The following is a 17,140-nucleotide window of genomic DNA, read 5'->3' as shown; positions in this document are numbered from 1 at the left end:
GTAGCTTCCTGCACGCGTCAGCGTAGCGTCAGTCGAGCAAAGTCGAGACAAGTCGCATAGGAGGAGCAAGAAAAACGCGCAAGTCCGGTACCGGGAATCGAACCCGGGCCTCCTCGTTGAGAGCCAGGTATCCTAGCCACTAGACCAAACCGGATAACGACGGAAGTGCTCTTTCCAGCGAACGCAGCAGCCGCCCACGGTTAACTGACGACAACTGTAAAAAATCCACTCTCTCGCGTTATAGAACGGCGTGCTCCGGACGCATTTCGTGGAGACGAACGCCAGCAATGATGAGAGCAAAAGGTGCCTACAAATCCTGTCGTTGCACCACGCACTGTTCTACGACAATTCACCAAGCAGACGCTCACGCGTTGTTGTGTTGTTTCCTTTGCGGGCAATGAGTGCATCTGCCTTCGACACAGGAAACATTACACGTTCGGCAGCTGTGGGATTGGAACCCACGCCTCCGAAGAGAATGGTGCCTGAAACCAGCGCCTTTGACCGCTCGGCCACGCTACCTACACAACACGCGCGTCACAAGAGCTGCGTCCTACCCCACGAGAACACACCGCAACGGCACAAAAATGAGACGTAAAAAGTGGCAACGGTGGGATTCGAACCCACGCCTCCGGAGAGACTGGTGCCTAAAACCAGCGCCTTAGACCGCTCGGCCACGTTACCGTTGGACCAGCAGCGGCAAAACGTTTCGTTTGTACTACAAAGATCACTTCGAAATGGAAGTATCTTGGCAATCGCCGTGCCATGTATTTCCACTGCTCTCCCACTGGAAGCGTCTCTTTAGGCCATCCACAGCAAGAAAAAGCCGTGCCCGCCGTATGGTAGCGACGCCACTTGTCTGTAGCTGTCGCAGTTAAGGAGACAGCGTCAAGAGACGTTTTCGTGCCGTGACCAGGTTTCGAACCTGGGCTTTCCTTAACCACTAAAGTATCGTAGCTGTAACTGTCAGACGGAGTTAGAATGCTCCATGTATCAAACATATGTGAGCTCAAGGAGGTTACACTTGAAGGAAAAGCGGCAGGTTAACGCGATCACATCAAAACCCCCGGCAGCTACGGGATTCGAAACCGCGCCTACAGAGAGACTGGTGCCTTAAACCAGCGCCTTAAAGCGCTCGGCCACGCTACATGCGCTGCTTGGTGCGCCAGTGTTCCTAGCATTTGTAGAAACAGTGCACGCCACAGCTTCCTGTTCTGCCGGGACTGGCTGCTCATCCATCGCACTTCAAACGACTGCCCTTTTCGACTACAGAGAGCAGCGGACGTCTGCGCTCTGGGAGGCGACATTACGTGTTGGGGATGAAGTGGTAGTGCTAACTGCGGCCTGCGGAACACGAGTGAAAAAATCAAGAGAGTACTGTCATTTCGAGTACTCGCCATTGCAACGGCAGCAAGGCAAAACTTTCAAAATTGCCGTGACCAGGATTCGAACCTGGGTTATTGCGGCCACAACGCAATGTCCTAACCACTAGACGATCACGGCCATGGCCACGGAGGCGCCCGCGAAGGCAGCTGGCTGCAATGCAAGTGGCGATACCCAGCAAAGCCTAGGCCAAGGTGTACGCCACAGCAGTGTCAGACACGGTCTCCATCACATGTATACGAGCAAATGAACGTGCCTGCGCTGTCAGGACTCTAACTACAGTGGTTAGCTGCATTCACCTCCGTGGCAATGTCTTGCAGTCCTCCAAGCCTCTTGACTACAGGTACCGGTATGTGGCTCGATAACAAGTGGATAGACGCCGCATCTCTCTCGCCGTCAGGTGTTGCCGCGAGTCATACTTAACGTAGCTTTCTGCACGCGTCAGCGTAGCGTCAGTCGAGCAAAGTCGAGACAAGTCGCATAGGAGGAGCAAGAAAAACGCGCAAGTCCGGTACCGGGAATCGAACCCGGGCCTCCTCGTTGAGAGCCAGGTATCCTAGCCACTAGACCAAACCGGATAACGACGGAAGTGCTCTTTCCAGCGAACGCAGCAGCCGCCCACGGTTAACTGACGACAACTGTAAAAAATCCACTCTCTCGCGTTATAGAACGGCGTGCTCCGGACGCATTTCGTGGAGACGAACGCCAGCAATGATGAGAGCAAAAGGTGCCTACAAATCCTGTCGTTGCACCACGCACTGTTCTACGACAATTCACCAAGCAGACGCTCACGCGTTGTTGTGTTGTTTCCTTTGCGGGCAATGAGTGCATCTGCCTTCGACACAGGAAACATTACACGTTCGGCAGCTGTGGGATTGGAACCCACGCCTCCGAAGAGAATGGTGCCTGAAACCAGCGCCTTAGACCGCTCGGCCACGCTACCTACACAACACGCGCGTCACAAGAGCTGCGTCCTACCCCACGAGAACACACCGCAACGGCACAAAAATGAGACGTAAAAAGTGGCAACGGTGGGATTCGAACCCACGCCTCCGGAGAGACTGGTGCCTAAAACCAGCGCCTTAGACCTCTCGGCCACGTTACCGTTGGACCAGCAGCGGCAAAACGTTTCGTTTGTACTACAAAGATCACTTCGAAATGGAAGTATCTTGGCAATCGCCGTGCCATGTATTTCCACTGCTCTCCCACTGGAAGCGTCTCTTTAGGCCATCCACAGCAAGAAAAAGCCGTGCCCGCCGTATGGTAGCGACGCCACTTGTCTGTCGCTGTCGCAGTTAAGGAGACAGCGTCAAGAGACGTTTTCGTGCCGTGACCAGGTTTCGAACCTGGGCTTTCCTTAACCACTAAAGTATCGTAGCTGTAACTGTCAGACGGAGTTAGAATGCTCCATGTATCAAACATATGTGAGCTCAAGGAGGTTACACTTGAAGGAAAAGCGGCAGGTTAACGCGATCACATCAAAACCCCCGGCAGCTACGGGATTCGAAACCGCGCCTACAGAGAGACTGGTGCCTTAAACCAGCGCCTTAAAGCGCTCGGCCACGCTACATGCGCTGCTTGGTGCGCCAGTGTTCCTAGCATTTGTAGAAACAGTGCACGCCACAGCTTCCTGTTCTGCTGCGACTGGCTGCTCATCCATCGCACTTCAAACGACTGCCCTTTTCGACTACAGAGAGCAGCGGACGTCTGCGCTCTGGGAGGCGACATTACGTGTTGGGGATGAAGTGGTAGTGCTAACTGCGGCCTGCGGAACACGAGTGAAAAAATCAAGAGAGTACTGTCATTTCGAGTACTCGCCATTGCAACGGCAGCAAGGCAAAACTTTCAAAATTGCCGTGACCAGGATTCGAACCTGGGTTATTGCGGCCACAACGCAATGTCCTAACCACTAGACGATCACGGCCATGGCCACGGAGGCGCCCGCGAAGGCAGCTGGCTGCAATGCAAGTGGCGATACCCAGCAAAGCCTAGGCCAAGGTGTACGCCACAGCAGTGTCAGACACGGTCTCCATCACATGTATACGAGCAAATGAACGTGCCTGCGCTGTCAGGACTCTAACTACAGTGGTTAGCTGCATTCACCTCCGTGGCAATGTCTTGCAGTCCTCCAAGCCTCTTGACTACAGGTACCGGTATGTGGCTCGATAACAAGTGGATAGACGCCGCATCTCTCTCGCCGTCAGGTGTTGCCGCGAGTCATACTTAACGTAGCTTTCTGCACGCGTCAGCGTAGCGTCAGTCGAGTAAAGTCGAATAAGAGGAGCTACAAAAACGCGCAATTCCGGTATCGGGAACCGAAGCGTGGCCTCCTGGGTGAGATCCAGGTACCCTAGCCACTAGACCACACCGGATAACGACGGCAGTGCTCCTTCCAGCGAACGCAGCAGCCGCCCACGGTTAACTGACGACAACTGTAAAAAATCCACTCTCTCGCGTTATAGAACGGCGTGCTCCGGACGCATTTCGTGGAGACGAACGCCAGCAATGATGAGAGCAAACGGTGCCTACAAATCCTGTCGTTGCACCACGCACTGTTCTACGACAATTCACCAAGCAGACGCTCACGCCTTGTTGTGCTGTTTCCTTTGCGGGCAATGAGTGCATCTGCCTTCGACACAGGAAACATTACACGTTCGGCAGCTGTGGGATTGTAACCCACGCCTCCGAAGAGAATGGTGTCTGAAACCAGCGCCTTAGACCGGTCGGCCACGCTACCTACACAACACGCGCGTCACAAGAGCTGCGTCCTACCCCACGAGAACACACCGCAACGGCACAAAAATGAGACGTAAAAAGTGTCAAGGGTGGGATTCGAACCCATGCCTCCGGAGAGACTGGTGCCTAAAACCAGCGCCTTAGACCGCTCGGCCACGTTACCGTTGGATCAGCAGCGGCAAAACGTTTCCTTTGTACTACAAAGATCACTTCGAAATGGAAGTATCTTGGCAATCGCCGTGCCATGTATTTCCACTGCTCTCCCACTGGAAGCGTCTCTTTAGGCCATCCACAGCAAGAAAAAGCCGTGCCCGCCGTACGGTAGCGACGCCACTTGTCTGTAGCTGTCGCAGTTAAGGAGACAGCGTCAAGAGACGTTTTCGTGCCGTGACCAGGTTTCGAACCTGCGCTTTCCTTAACCACTAAAGTATCGTAGCTGTAACTGTCAGGCGGAGCTAGAATGCTCCATGTATCAAACATATGTGAGCTCAAGGAGGTTACACTTGAAGGAAAAGCGGCAGGTTAACGCGATCACATCAAAACCCCCCGCAGCTACGGGATTCGAAACCGCGCCTACAGAGAGACTGGTGCCTTAAACCAGCGTCTTAAAGCGCTCGGCCACGCTACATGCGCTGCTTGGTGCGCCAGTGTTCCTAGCATTTGTAGAAACAGTGCACGCCACAGCTTCCTGTTCTGCTGGGACTGGCTGCTCATCCATCGCACTTCAAACGACTGCCCTTTTCGACTACAGAGAGCAGCGGACGTCTGCGCTCTGGGAGGCGACATTACGTGTTGGGGATGAAGTGGTAGTGCTAACTGCGGCCTGCGGAACACGAGTGAAAAAATCAAGAGAGTACTGTCATTTCGAGTACTCGCCATTGCAACGGCAGCAAGGCAAAACTTTCAAAATTGCCGTGACCAGGATTCGAACCTGGGTTATTGCGGCCACAACGCAATGTCCTAACCACTAGACGATCACGGCCATGGCCACGGAGGCGCCCGCGAAGGCAGCTGGCTGCAATGCAAGTGGCGATACCCAGCAAAGCCTAGGCCAAGGTGTACGCCACAGCAGTGTCAGACACGGTCTCCATCACATGTATACGAGCAAATGAACGTGCCTGCGCTGTCAGGACTCTAACTACAGTGGTTAGCTGCATTCACCTCCGTGGCAATGTCTTGCAGTCCTCCAAGCCTCTTGACTACAGGTACCGGTATGTGGCTCGATAACAAGTGGATAGACGCCGCATCTCTCTCGCCGTCAGGTGTTGCCGCGAGTCATACTTAACGTAGCTTTCTGCACGCGTCAGCGTAGCGTCAGTCGAGCAAAGTCGAGACAAGTCGCATAGGAGGAGCAACAAAAACGCGCAATTCCGGTACCGGGAATCGAACCCGGGCCTCCTGGGTGAGAGCCAGGTATCCTAGCCACTTTTTTTTTTTTTTTTCCTGGGTGATAGCCAGGTATCCTAGCCACTTTTTTTTTTTTTTTTTTCTTTTTTTTTTCTAGCAGCTGTCTTATAGTCAAAATTCAGCAATGTGAGCGGACGAAGATTGGCAGCAGATAAACGACCAGAGGACTTCGGAATTAAAACAATTTTCCCTACTTTAAAATCGGCAGGCACATCCATCCCTCTGACAATCTCATTTAAAATCTGCGTAAAAATGCCACCCAAAAGAGGCCAAAAACGGAGATAAAATTCTTTAGGCAGGCCGTCTGGACCCGGCGATTTACTGGACGGAGAGCGAGCAATAAAATCGAAAACATCATCTACCTGGAACTCCCGGAGAAATTCGCCGTTCGCGTCAGGCGCGATCGTCGCAGTTAGATCCCCAAAGACATCATCCGAAAGAGACTCACCAGAATCATCGGCAGAATAGAGACTAGTGTAATACTGATGAAGAGCACGAACCATTTCCTCCTGTGCACTAAGCTGTCGCCCATCATCCACCGTAAGAGAAGAGATGAAGGAGCGACGACGACGAGTCTGATGCCGTAGCAGGTGGTACAAGGATGTCAGTTCACCTTCAACAAGAGAGTGAGGTTTCGACTTAACTCGCAGACCATCCATCTGTCGTCGTTTAAGGCTCAAGAGCTTGGCTTTAATACGACGAACATCATGGATCCGCAGTGGAGAGGTACCCGCCGCGTCATATAGTTCACGCAGGACAGAGTAGTAATATTCATACGTGTTCTTAAAATCACGCGTCCTAGCAGCACAGTAGAAAATCAAAGTCTGACGAATCTTGGGCTTGGCAAACGCAGTCCACCAAACCAGCAAGGAGGGGTATCGCGGGACAGAGCGAAGACATCGCTCCCACACGCCACTTATAACATCATCCATAGCACTGTCGGCAAGGTGGGAAACATTTAACATCCACTGGGAACGATAAAGTTTTGCAGGTTGGCGACTAAGATTTACAGTTGCAGTAAAAGCACAATGGTCAGAAAAACTAGTAGGAATAACATCGACAGAAAGAATTTTATCACATAAAAAATCAGATAAATAGAATCCGTCGAGTCTACTGCATGAGGACCCGGTAAAAAACGTATATTTCACCAGGGTTGGATATTTGTGTTCCCAGACATCACGCAGGTGCATCGTACGAACTAAGTCATGTAAATCACGGCAATAATTAAAATTGGGGGACTGGTCTGCAGGGCGTAAAACACAATTAAAATCGCCTCCGAGCAGGAGACTCCGAGGACTCTGGCGCAAAAGATAAATAAGCTCTTCTTTATAAAAGCGCGATCGAGCCACAGTGTGACCCGAACCAGAGGGGGCATACAAAACAACGAGGCGGAGATCAAAAAGACGACAACCAATCCCACGGCCAGAGTCAAGGAATTCAATGTCAGTAATAGGAATGCCCTCTCGAAAGAAAAGAGCAGTTCCTGTTGAATATTCCGGCGCGACATTAAAAGCAGTTTGAAATCCAGGTTGAGAGAGATCAGAAAACAACACTTCCTGCAAAAACACTACGTCCGCACAGGCGTCGTAAATAAACTGCCGCAAAGAGGCAATGCGAACGTCGGACTCAATACGGTTAACATTTAAGGTAAGAAAGGTGTATGCTTGAACCATAGACAGAAAAGCGAGAAAACAAATCACCTACACCGACGCACCAGCGTCACAGTCCATACCAGGGGTGACGGAGGCATCCGAGGGAGGGGGACTGCTACCCCGTTCCGCGGATCCCTTACGTTTCGGTTTTTTACGAACAGCATTAACGTTCGGCTGAACGCGTAACTTGCGTCGGCTGACGGGCAAGGGAGCTTCAGCCGCCGGTGACGTAGGAGGGTCAAGTTCTGTATCCGACACCACCCGCGCCGGTCCACATGCGGGATCCGGGGTCGCGGCGGAAACATCCGACGAATCGGAATGGTCAACACCTGCACTAGCTTCCGGCAAACATGGACTGCACGGAGGCGAAACGTGAGCAGGAAGGTCCGAGGCCGCAGAGTTGGAAGGAAGCGGAGCAGCTCCGCTGGCAGAGGTATGGGGCAGCGAAGCAGGAAGTTGTCGCGGCTCCACTTGTTGTGACATCGAAGTCGGTTTGGAAGACGGCGCCAACAGGCCCGACCGACGACCCGACTCGAGAGAAGCTGCGTCGGAGGCCGGAGGGGGGCCAGCAGCCGCCACCGGAACCGCTACCTCAGGAGGGCAGGGAGCAGCTACAGTACACAGTGGCTCGGAGGATGCCGGTCGCTCGGACTGGGGCATCTCAGGGAGATCCTCATCCGTACTATTTCCATCGTGTGGGCGACGCCTCTTATTATTCAAAAGTGGCACACCCACCTGAGGGACAGACGGAACAACATCAGATTTAGCACGCAAAGGAGGAAATTCTGTGTCAGGGGTGCGCAAAACCTGTGGCGGGGCGCTACTACCACTGGACTGTGCTACACCAAGAGCAGAACCACCTGCAACGAGGTCAGCGACCGTTAACTTGCGACGCTGTTCGAGAGAATTTTTTAAAACAAAAACCCTCCGCGGACAGTCAGTACGCACGTGACCACTTTCATTGCACAAAAAACAGGTGCCAACCTGACCACTATATGTTACATGGACACGATATCCACCGATCTGCAGGTGAGATGGAATATTCTGCTTAATGTGCATTTCGACTGAACGAATACCACTGTAACATTGCAGGCGATGTTGGCTTGACCAGCGTTCAAGGCGAATGCTCTTTACATCACCATACTTTTGTAGACCCTCCTTAAGATAGACATTATCCACCTCCGGTGGAAGGTTGTAAACACGAACATTGGTATACGTGATGGAAGCATTGGAAAGCAGAACGGTACTTACAGAATCATCCCGATGCCGAAACAGAACTTGATGACCATATTTAGAAAGAATTTTATCAACCTGAAGTGGGTCCATGAACTTAACAAAGAAAACATACAGTTCGGTATCAAAATAAGCAGTGTGCACCTGATCCGAATGAACACCAAAGGTATCTACCAACCAATCATGAATCTCAAGGGAACTAGGTTGCACATTGCGGGTTGACTTGTCGAAAGTAAAACTAACTGTAGCCTGACGAGGAATAACCTGGGACGACATTTTCAAAATAGGCGGTCGAAACCGCTACACACAACACACTGAACTAAGGACAGAAAGTAACACAAGGTACGAAACAACGACGGAGAAACACCCACAGAAGTTGCAACACAACACGTAAACAACGATAGTCCACTATACGTAACGCCACGGCGGAGCGGAAGACTAGGCACGTCCACACTGCACGGCGTCTAAAGCGGAACTCACCACTAGACCACACCGGACAAACGACGGCAGTGCTCTTTCCAGCGAACGCAGCAGCCGCCCACGGTTAACTGACGACAACTGTAAAAAATCCACTCTCTCGCGTTATAGAACGGCGTGCTCCGGACGCATTTCGTGGAGACGAACGCCAGCAATGATGAGAGCAAAAGGTGCCTACAAATCCTGTCGTTGCACCACGCACTGTTCTACGACAATTCACCAAGCAGACGCTCACGCCTTGTTGTGCTGTTTCCTTTGCGGGCAATGAGTGCATCTGCCTTCGACACAGGAAACATTACACGTTCGGCAGCTGTGGGATTGGAACCCACGCCTCCGAAGAGAATGGTGCCTGAAACCAGCGCCTTAGACCGCTCGGCCACGCTACCTACACAACACGCGCGTCACAAGAGCTGCGTCCTACCCCACGAGGACACACCGCAACGGCACAAAAATGAGACGTAAAAAGTGGCAACGGTGGGATTCGAACCCACGCCTCCGGAGAGACTGGTGCCTAAAACCAGCGCCTTAGACCGCTCGGCCACGTTACCGTTGGATCAGCAGCGGCAAAACGTTTCGTTTGTACTACAAAGATCACTTCGAAATGGAAGTATCTTGGCAATCGCCGTGCCATGTATTTCCACTGCTCTCCCACTGGAAGCGTCTCTTTAGGCCATCCACAGCAAGAAAAAGCCGTGCCCGCCGTACGGTAGCGACGCCACTTGTCTGTAGCTGTCGCAGTTAAGGAGACAGCGTCAAGAGACGTTTTCGTGCCGTGACCAGGTTTCGAACCTGCGCTTTCCTTAACCACTAAAGTATCGTAGCTGTAACTGTCAGGCGGAGCTAGAATGCTCCATGTATCAAACATATGTGAGCTCAAGGAGGTTACACTTGAAGGAAAAGCGGCAGGTTAACGCGATCACATCAAAACCCCCGGCAGCTACGGGATTCGAAACCGCGCCTACAGAGAGACTGGTGCCTTAAACCAGCGCCTTAAAGCGCTCGGCCACGCTACATGCGCTGCTTGGTGCGCCAGTGTTCCTAGCATTTGTAGAAACAGTGCACGCCACAGCTTCCTGTTCTGCTGCGACTGGCTGCTCATCCATCGCACTTCAAACGACTGCCCTTTTCGACTACAGAGAGCAGCGGACGTCTGCGCTCTGGGAGGCGACATTACGTGTTGGGGATGAAGTGGTAGTGCTAACTGCGGCCTGCGGAACACGAGTGAAAAAATCAAGAGAGTACTGTCATTTCGAGTACTCGCCATTGCAACGGCAGCAAGGCAAAACTTTCAAAATTGCCGTGACCAGGATTCGAACCTGGGTTATTGCGGCCACAACGCAATGTCCTAACCACTAGACGATCACGGCCATGGCCACGGAGGCGCCCGCGAAGGCAGCTGGCTGCAATGCAAGTGGCGATACCCAGCAAAGCCTAGGCCAAGGTGTACGCCACAGCAGTGTCAGACACGGTCTCCATCACATGTATACGAGCAAATGAACGTGCCTGCGCTGTCAGGACTCTAACTACAGTGGTTAGCTGCATTCACCTCCGTGGCAATGTCTTGCAGTCCTCCAAGCCTCTTGACTACAGGTACCGGTATGTGGCTCGATAACAAGTGGATAGACGCCGCATCTCTCTCGCCGTCAGGTGTTGCCGCGAGTCATACTTAACGTAGCTTTCTGCACGCGTCAGCGTAGCGTCAGTCGAGCAAAGTCGAGACAAGTCGCATAGGAGGAGCAACAAAAACGCGCAATTCCGGTACCGGGAATCGAACCCGGGCCTCCTGGGTGAGAGCCAGGTATCCTAGCCACTTTTTTTTTTTTTTTTCCTGGGTGATAGCCAGGTATCCTAGCCACTTTTTTTTTTTTTTTTTTTTTTTTTTCTTTTTTTTTTCTAGCAGCTGTCTTATAGTCAAAATTCAGCAATGTGAGCGGACGAAGATTGGCAGCAGATAAACGACCAGAGGACTTCGGAATTAAAACAATTTTCCCTACTTTAAAATCGGCAGGCACATCCATCCCTCTGACAATCTCATTTAAAATCTGCGTAAAAATGCCACCCAAAAGAGGCCAAAAACGGAGATAAAATTCTTTAGGCAGGCCGTCTGGACCCGGCGATTTACTGGACGGAGAGCGAGCAATAAAATCGAAAACATCATCTACCTGGAACTCCCGGAGAAATTCGCCGTTCGCGTCAGGCGCGATCGTCGCAGTTAGATCCCCAAAGACATCATCCGAAAGAGACTCACCAGAATCATCGGCAGAATAGAGACTAGTGTAATACTGATGAAGAGCACGAACCATTTCCTCCTGTGCACTAAGCTGTCGCCCATCATCCACCGTAAGAGAAGAGATGAAGGAGCGACGACGACGAGTCTGATGCCGTAGCAGGTGGTACAAGGATGTCAGTTCACCTTCAACAAGAGAGTGAGGTTTCGACTTAACTCGCAGACCATCCATCTGTCGTCGTTTAAGGCTCAAGAGCTTGGCTTTAATACGACGAACATCATGGATCCGCAGTGGAGAGGTACCCGCCGCGTCATATAGTTCACGCAGGACAGAGTAGTAATATTCATACGTGTTCTTAAAATCACGCGTCCTAGCAGCACAGTAGAAAATCAAAGTCTGACGAATCTTGGGCTTGGCAAACGCAGTCCACCAAACCAGCAAGGAGGGGTATCGCGGGACAGAGCGAAGACATCGCTCCCACACGCCACTTATAACATCATCCATAGCACTGTCGGCAAGGTGGGAAACATTTAACATCCACTGGGAACGATAAAGTTTTGCAGGTTGGCGACTAAGATTTACAGTTGCAGTAAAAGCACAATGGTCAGAAAAACTAGTAGGAATAACATCGACAGAAAGAATTTTATCACATAAAAAATCAGATAAATAGAATCTGTCGAGTCTACTGCATGAGGACCCGGTAAAAAACGTATATTTCACCAGGGTTGGATATTTGTGTTCCCAGACATCACGCAGGTGCATCGTACGAACTAAGTCATGTAAATCACGGCAATAATTAAAATTGGGGGACTGGTCTGCAGGGCGTAAAACACAATTAAAATCGCCTCCGAGCAGGAGACTCCGAGGACTCTGGCGCAAAAGATAAATAAGCTCTTCTTTATAAAAGCGCGATCGAGCCACAGTGTGACCCGAACCAGAGGGGGCATACAAAACAACGAGGCGGAGATCAAAAAGACGACAACCAATCCCACGGCCAGAGTCAAGGAATTCAATGTCAGTAATAGGAATGCCCTCTCGAAAGAAAAGAGCAGTTCCTGTTGAATATTCCGGCGCGACATTAAAAGCAGTTTGAAATCCAGGTTGAGAGAGATCAGAAAACAACACTTCCTGCAAAAACACTACGTCCGCACAGGCGTCGTAAATAAACTGCCGCAAAGAGGCAATGCGAACGTCGGACTCAATACGGTTAACATTTAAGGTAAGAAAGGTGTATGCTTGAACCATAGACAGAAAAGCGAGAAAACAAATCACCTACACCGACGCACCAGCGTCACAGTCCATACCAGGGGTGACGGAGGCATCCGAGGGAGGGGGACTGCTACCCCGTTCCGCGGATCCCTTACGTTTCGGTTTTTTACGAACAGCATTAACGTTCGGCTGAACGCGTAACTTGCGTCGGCTGACGGGCAAGGGAGCTTCAGCCGCCGGTGACGTAGGAGGGTCAAGTTCTGTATCCGACACCACCCGCGCCGGTCCACATGCGGGATCCGGGGTCGCGGCGGAAACATCCGACGAATCGGAATGGTCAACACCTGCACTAGCTTCCGGCAAACATGGACTGCACGGAGGCGAAACGTGAGCAGGAAGGTCCGAGGCCGCAGAGTTGGAAGGAAGCGGAGCAGCTCCGCTGGCAGAGGTATGGGGCAGCGAAGCAGGAAGTTGTCGCGGCTCCATTTGTTGTGACATCGAAGTCGGTTTGGAAGACGGCGCCAACAGGCCCGACCGACGACCCGACTCGAGAGAAGCTGCGTCGGAGGCCGGAGGGGGGCCAGCAGCCGCCACCGGAACCGCTACCTCAGGAGGGCAGGGAGCAGCTACAGTACACAGTGGCTCGGAGGATGCCGGTCGCTCGGACTGGGGCATCTCAGGGAGATCCTCATCCGTACTATTTCCATCGTGTGGGCGACGCCTCTTATTATTCAAAAGTGGCACACCCACCTGAGGGACAGACGGAACAACATCAGATTTAGCACGCAAAGGAGGAAATTCTGTGTCAGGGGTGCGCAAAACCTGTGGCGGGGCGCTACTACCACTGGACTGTGCTACACCAAGAGCAGAACCACCTGCAACGAGGTCAGCGACCGTTAACTTGCGACGCTGTTCGAGAGAATTTTTTAAAACAAAAACCCTCCGCGGACAGTCAGTACGCACGTGACCACTTTCATTGCACAAAAAACAGGTGCCAACCTGACCACTATATGTTACATGGACACGATATCCACCGATCTGCAGGTGAGATGGAATATTCTGCTTAATGTGCATTTCGACTGAACGAATACCACTGTAACATTGCAGGCGATGTTGGCTTGACCAGCGTTCAAGGCGAATGCTCTTTACATCACCATACTTTTGTAGACCCTCCTTAAGATAGACATTATCCACCTCCGGTGGAAGGTTGTAAACACGAACATTGGTATACGTGATGGAAGCATTGGAAAGCAGAACGGTACTTACAGAATCATCCCGATGCCGAAACAGAACTTGATGACCATATTTAGAAAGAATTTTATCAACCTGAAGTGGGTCCATGAACTTAACAAAGAAAACATACAGTTCGGTATCAAAATAAGCAGTGTGCACCTGATCCGAATGAACACCAAAGGTATCTACCAACCAATCATGAATCTCAAGGGAACTAGGTTGCACATTGCGGGTTGACTTGTCGAAAGTAAAACTAACTGTAGCCTGACGAGGAATAACCTGGGACGACATTTTCAAAATAGGCGGTCGAAACCGCTACACACAACACACTGAACTAAGGACAGAAAGTAACACAAGGTACGAAACAACGACGGAGAAACACTCACAGAAGTTGCAACACAACACGTAAACAACGATAGTCCACTATACGTAACGCCACGGCGGAGCGGAAGACTAGGCACGTCCACACTGCACGGCGTCTAAAGCGGAACTCACCACTAGACCACACCGGACAAACGACGGCAGTGCTCTTTCCAGCGAACGCAGCAGCCGCCCACGGTTAACTGACGACAACTGTAAAAAATCCACTCTCTCGCGTTATAGAACGGCGTGCTCCGGACGCATTTCGTGGAGACGAACGCCAGCAATGATGAGAGCAAAAGGTGCCTACAAATCCTGTCGTTGCACCACGCACTGTTCTACGACAATTCACCAAGCAGACGCTCACGCCTTGTTGTGCTGTTTCCTTTGCGGGCAATGAGTGCATCTGCCTTCGACACAGGAAACATTACACGTTCGGCAGCTGTGGGATTGGAACCCACGCCTCCGAAGAGAATGGTGCCTGAAACCAGCGCCTTAGACCGCTCGGCCACGCTACCTACACAACACGCGCGTCACAAGAGCTGCGTCCTACCCCACGAGGACACACCGCAACGGCACAAAAATGAGACGTAAAAAGTGGCAACGGTGGGATTCGAACCCACGCCTCCGGAGAGACTGGTGCCTAAAACCAGCGCCTTAGACCGCTCGGCCACGTTACCGTTGGATCAGCAGCGGCAAAACGTTTCGTTTGTACTACAAAGATCACTTCGAAATGGAAGTATCTTGGCAATCGCCGTGCCATGTATTTCCACTGCTCTCCCACTGGAAGCGTCTCTTTAGGCCATCCACAGCAAGAAAAAGCCGTGCCCGCCGTACGGTAGCGACGCCACTTGTCTGTAGCTGTCGCAGTTAAGGAGACAGCGTCAAGAGACGTTTTCGTGCCGTGACCAGGTTTCGAACCTGCGCTTTCCTTAACCACTAAAGTATCGTAGCTGTAACTGTCAGGCGGAGCTAGAATGCTCCATGTATCAAACATATGTGAGCTCAAGGAGGTTACACTTGAAGGAAAAGCGGCAGGTTAACGCGATCACATCAAAACCCCCGGCAGCTACGGGATTCGAAACCGCGCCTACAGAGAGACTGGTGCCTTAAACCAGCGCCTTAAAGCGCTCGGCCACGCTACATGCGCTGCTTGGTGCGCCAGTGTTCCTAGCATTTGTAGAAACAGTGCACGCCACAGCTTCCTGTTCTGCTGGGACTGGCTGCTCATCCATCGCACTTCAAACGACTGCCCTTTTCGACTACAGAGAGCAGCGGACGTCTGCGCTCTGGGAGGCGACATTACGTGTTGGGGATGAAGTGGTAGTGCTAACTGCGGCCTGCGGAACACGAGTGAAAAAATCAAGAGAGTACTGTCATTTCGAGTACTCGCCATTGCAACGGCAGCAAGGCAAAACTTTCAAAATTGCCGTGACCAGGATTCGAACCTGGGTTATTGCGGCCACAACGCAATGTCCTAACCACTAGACGATCACGGCCATGGCCACGGAGGCGCCCGCGAAGGCAGCTGGCTGCAATGCAAGTGGCGATACCCAGCAAAGCCTAGGCCAAGGTGTACGCCACAGCAGTGTCAGACACGGTCTCCATCACATGTATACGAGCAAATGAACGTGCCTGCGCTGTCAGGACTCTAACTACAGTGGTTAGCTGCATTCACCTCCGTGGCAATGTCTTGCAGTCCTCCAAGCCTCTTGACTACAGGTACCGGTATGTGGCTCGATAACAAGTGGATAGACGCCGCATCTCTCTCGCCGTCAGGTGTTGCCGCGAGTCATACTTAACGTAGCTTTCTGCACGCGTCAGCGTAGCGTCAGTCGAGCAAAGTCGAGACAAGTCGCATAGGAGGAGCAACAAAAACGCGCAATTCCGGTACCGGGAATCGAACCCGGGCCTCCTGGGTGAGAGCCAGGTATCCTAGCCACTTTTTTTTTTTTTTCCTGGGTGATAGCCAGGTATCCTAGCCACTTTTTTTTTTTTTTTTTTTTTTTCTTTTTTTTTTCTAGCAGCTGTCTTATAGTCAAAATTCAGCAATGTGAGCGGACGAAGATTGGCAGCAGATAAACGACCAGAGGACTTCGGAATTAAAACAATTTTCCCTACTTTAAAATCGGCAGGCACATCCATCCCTCTGACAATCTCATTTAAAATCTGCGTAAAAATGCCACCCAAAAGAGGCCAAAAACGGAGATAAAATTCTTTAGGCAGGCCGTCTGGACCCGGCGATTTACTGGACGGAGAGCGAGCAATAAAATCGAAAACATCATCTACCTGGAACTCCCGGAGAAATTCGCCGTTCGCGTCAGGCGCGATCGTCGCAGTTAGATCCCCAAAGACATCATCCGAAAGAGACTCACCAGAATCATCGGCAGAATAGAGACTAGTGTAATACTGATGAAGAGCACGAACCATTTCCTCCTGTGCACTAAGCTGTCGCCCATCATCCACCGTAAGAGAAGAGATGAAGGAGCGACGACGACGAGTCTGATGCCGTAGCAGGTGGTACAAGGATGTCAGTTCACCTTCAACAAGAGAGTGAGGTTTCGACTTAACTCGCAGACCATCCATCTGTCGTCGTTTAAGGCTCAAGAGCTTGGCTTTAATACGACGAACATCATGGATCCGCAGTGGAGAGGTACCCGCCGCGTCATATAGTTCACGCAGGACAGAGTAGTAATATTCATACGTGTTCTTAAAATCACGCGTCCTAGCAGCACAGTAGAAAATCAAAGTCTGACGAATCTTGGGCTTGGCAAACGCAGTCCACCAAACCAGCAAGGAGGGGTATCGCGGGACAGAGCGAAGACATCGCTCCCACACGCCACTTATAACATCATCCATAGCACTGTCGGCAAGGTGGGAAACATTTAACATCCACTGGGAACGATAAAGTTTTGCAGGTTGGCGACTAAGATTTACAGTTGCAGTAAAAGCACAATGGTCAGAAAAACTAGTAGGAATAACATCGACAGAAAGAATTTTATCACATAAAAAATCAGATAAATAGAATCTGTCGAGTCTACTGCATGAGGACCCGGTAAAAAACGTATATTTCACCAGGGTTGGATATTTGTGTTCCCAGACATCACGCAGGTGCATCGTACGAACTAAGTCATGTAAATCACGGCAATAATTAAAATTGGGGGACTGGTCTGCAGGGCGTAAAACACAATTAAAATCGCCTCCGAGCAGGAGACTCCGAGGACT

At 51.4% G+C, this 17,140-nt stretch overlaps 11 non-coding genes across 11 annotated transcripts; all 11 read right to left on the bottom strand.

Moving 5' to 3' along the window:
- Positions 1–82: 82 nt before the first annotated feature.
- On the bottom strand, positions 83–154 carry Trnae-cuc. The gene has a single exon. It is a non-coding gene; the product is annotated as a tRNA-Glu (tRNA).
- A 445-nt stretch (positions 155–599) lies between these two features.
- Positions 600–681, bottom strand: Trnal-uag. The gene has a single exon. It is a non-coding gene; the product is annotated as a tRNA-Leu (tRNA).
- Positions 682–1,428: 747 nt separating this feature from the next.
- Positions 1,429–1,500, bottom strand: Trnah-gug. The gene has a single exon. It is a non-coding gene; the product is annotated as a tRNA-His (tRNA).
- Positions 1,501–1,886: 386 nt separating this feature from the next.
- Trnae-cuc lies at positions 1,887–1,958 on the bottom strand. The gene has a single exon. It is a non-coding gene; the product is annotated as a tRNA-Glu (tRNA).
- A 445-nt stretch (positions 1,959–2,403) lies between these two features.
- Positions 2,404–2,485, bottom strand: Trnal-uag. Its single transcript has one exon. It is a non-coding gene; the product is annotated as a tRNA-Leu (tRNA).
- Positions 2,486–3,232: 747 nt separating this feature from the next.
- Positions 3,233–3,304, bottom strand: Trnah-gug. The gene has a single exon. It is a non-coding gene; the product is annotated as a tRNA-His (tRNA).
- Positions 3,305–5,026: 1,722 nt separating this feature from the next.
- Trnah-gug lies at positions 5,027–5,098 on the bottom strand. Its single transcript has one exon. It is a non-coding gene; the product is annotated as a tRNA-His (tRNA).
- A 4,253-nt stretch (positions 5,099–9,351) lies between these two features.
- On the bottom strand, positions 9,352–9,433 carry Trnal-uag. Its single transcript has one exon. It is a non-coding gene; the product is annotated as a tRNA-Leu (tRNA).
- Positions 9,434–10,180: 747 nt separating this feature from the next.
- Trnah-gug lies at positions 10,181–10,252 on the bottom strand. Its single transcript has one exon. It is a non-coding gene; the product is annotated as a tRNA-His (tRNA).
- A 4,261-nt stretch (positions 10,253–14,513) lies between these two features.
- On the bottom strand, positions 14,514–14,595 carry Trnal-uag. Its single transcript has one exon. It is a non-coding gene; the product is annotated as a tRNA-Leu (tRNA).
- Positions 14,596–15,342: 747 nt separating this feature from the next.
- Trnah-gug lies at positions 15,343–15,414 on the bottom strand. The gene has a single exon. It is a non-coding gene; the product is annotated as a tRNA-His (tRNA).
- Between the last annotated feature and the right edge of the window lie 1,726 nt (positions 15,415–17,140).

The sequence above is a fragment of the Schistocerca piceifrons genome, unplaced genomic scaffold (assembly GCF_021461385.2).
Source record: "Schistocerca piceifrons isolate TAMUIC-IGC-003096 unplaced genomic scaffold, iqSchPice1.1 HiC_scaffold_687, whole genome shotgun sequence".
In the NCBI taxonomy this organism is placed as follows: Eukaryota; Metazoa; Arthropoda; class Insecta; order Orthoptera; family Acrididae; genus Schistocerca; species Schistocerca piceifrons.
Note: the sequence above shows the minus strand (reverse complement) of the source record. Positions and strands in the feature narration are given on the sequence as shown.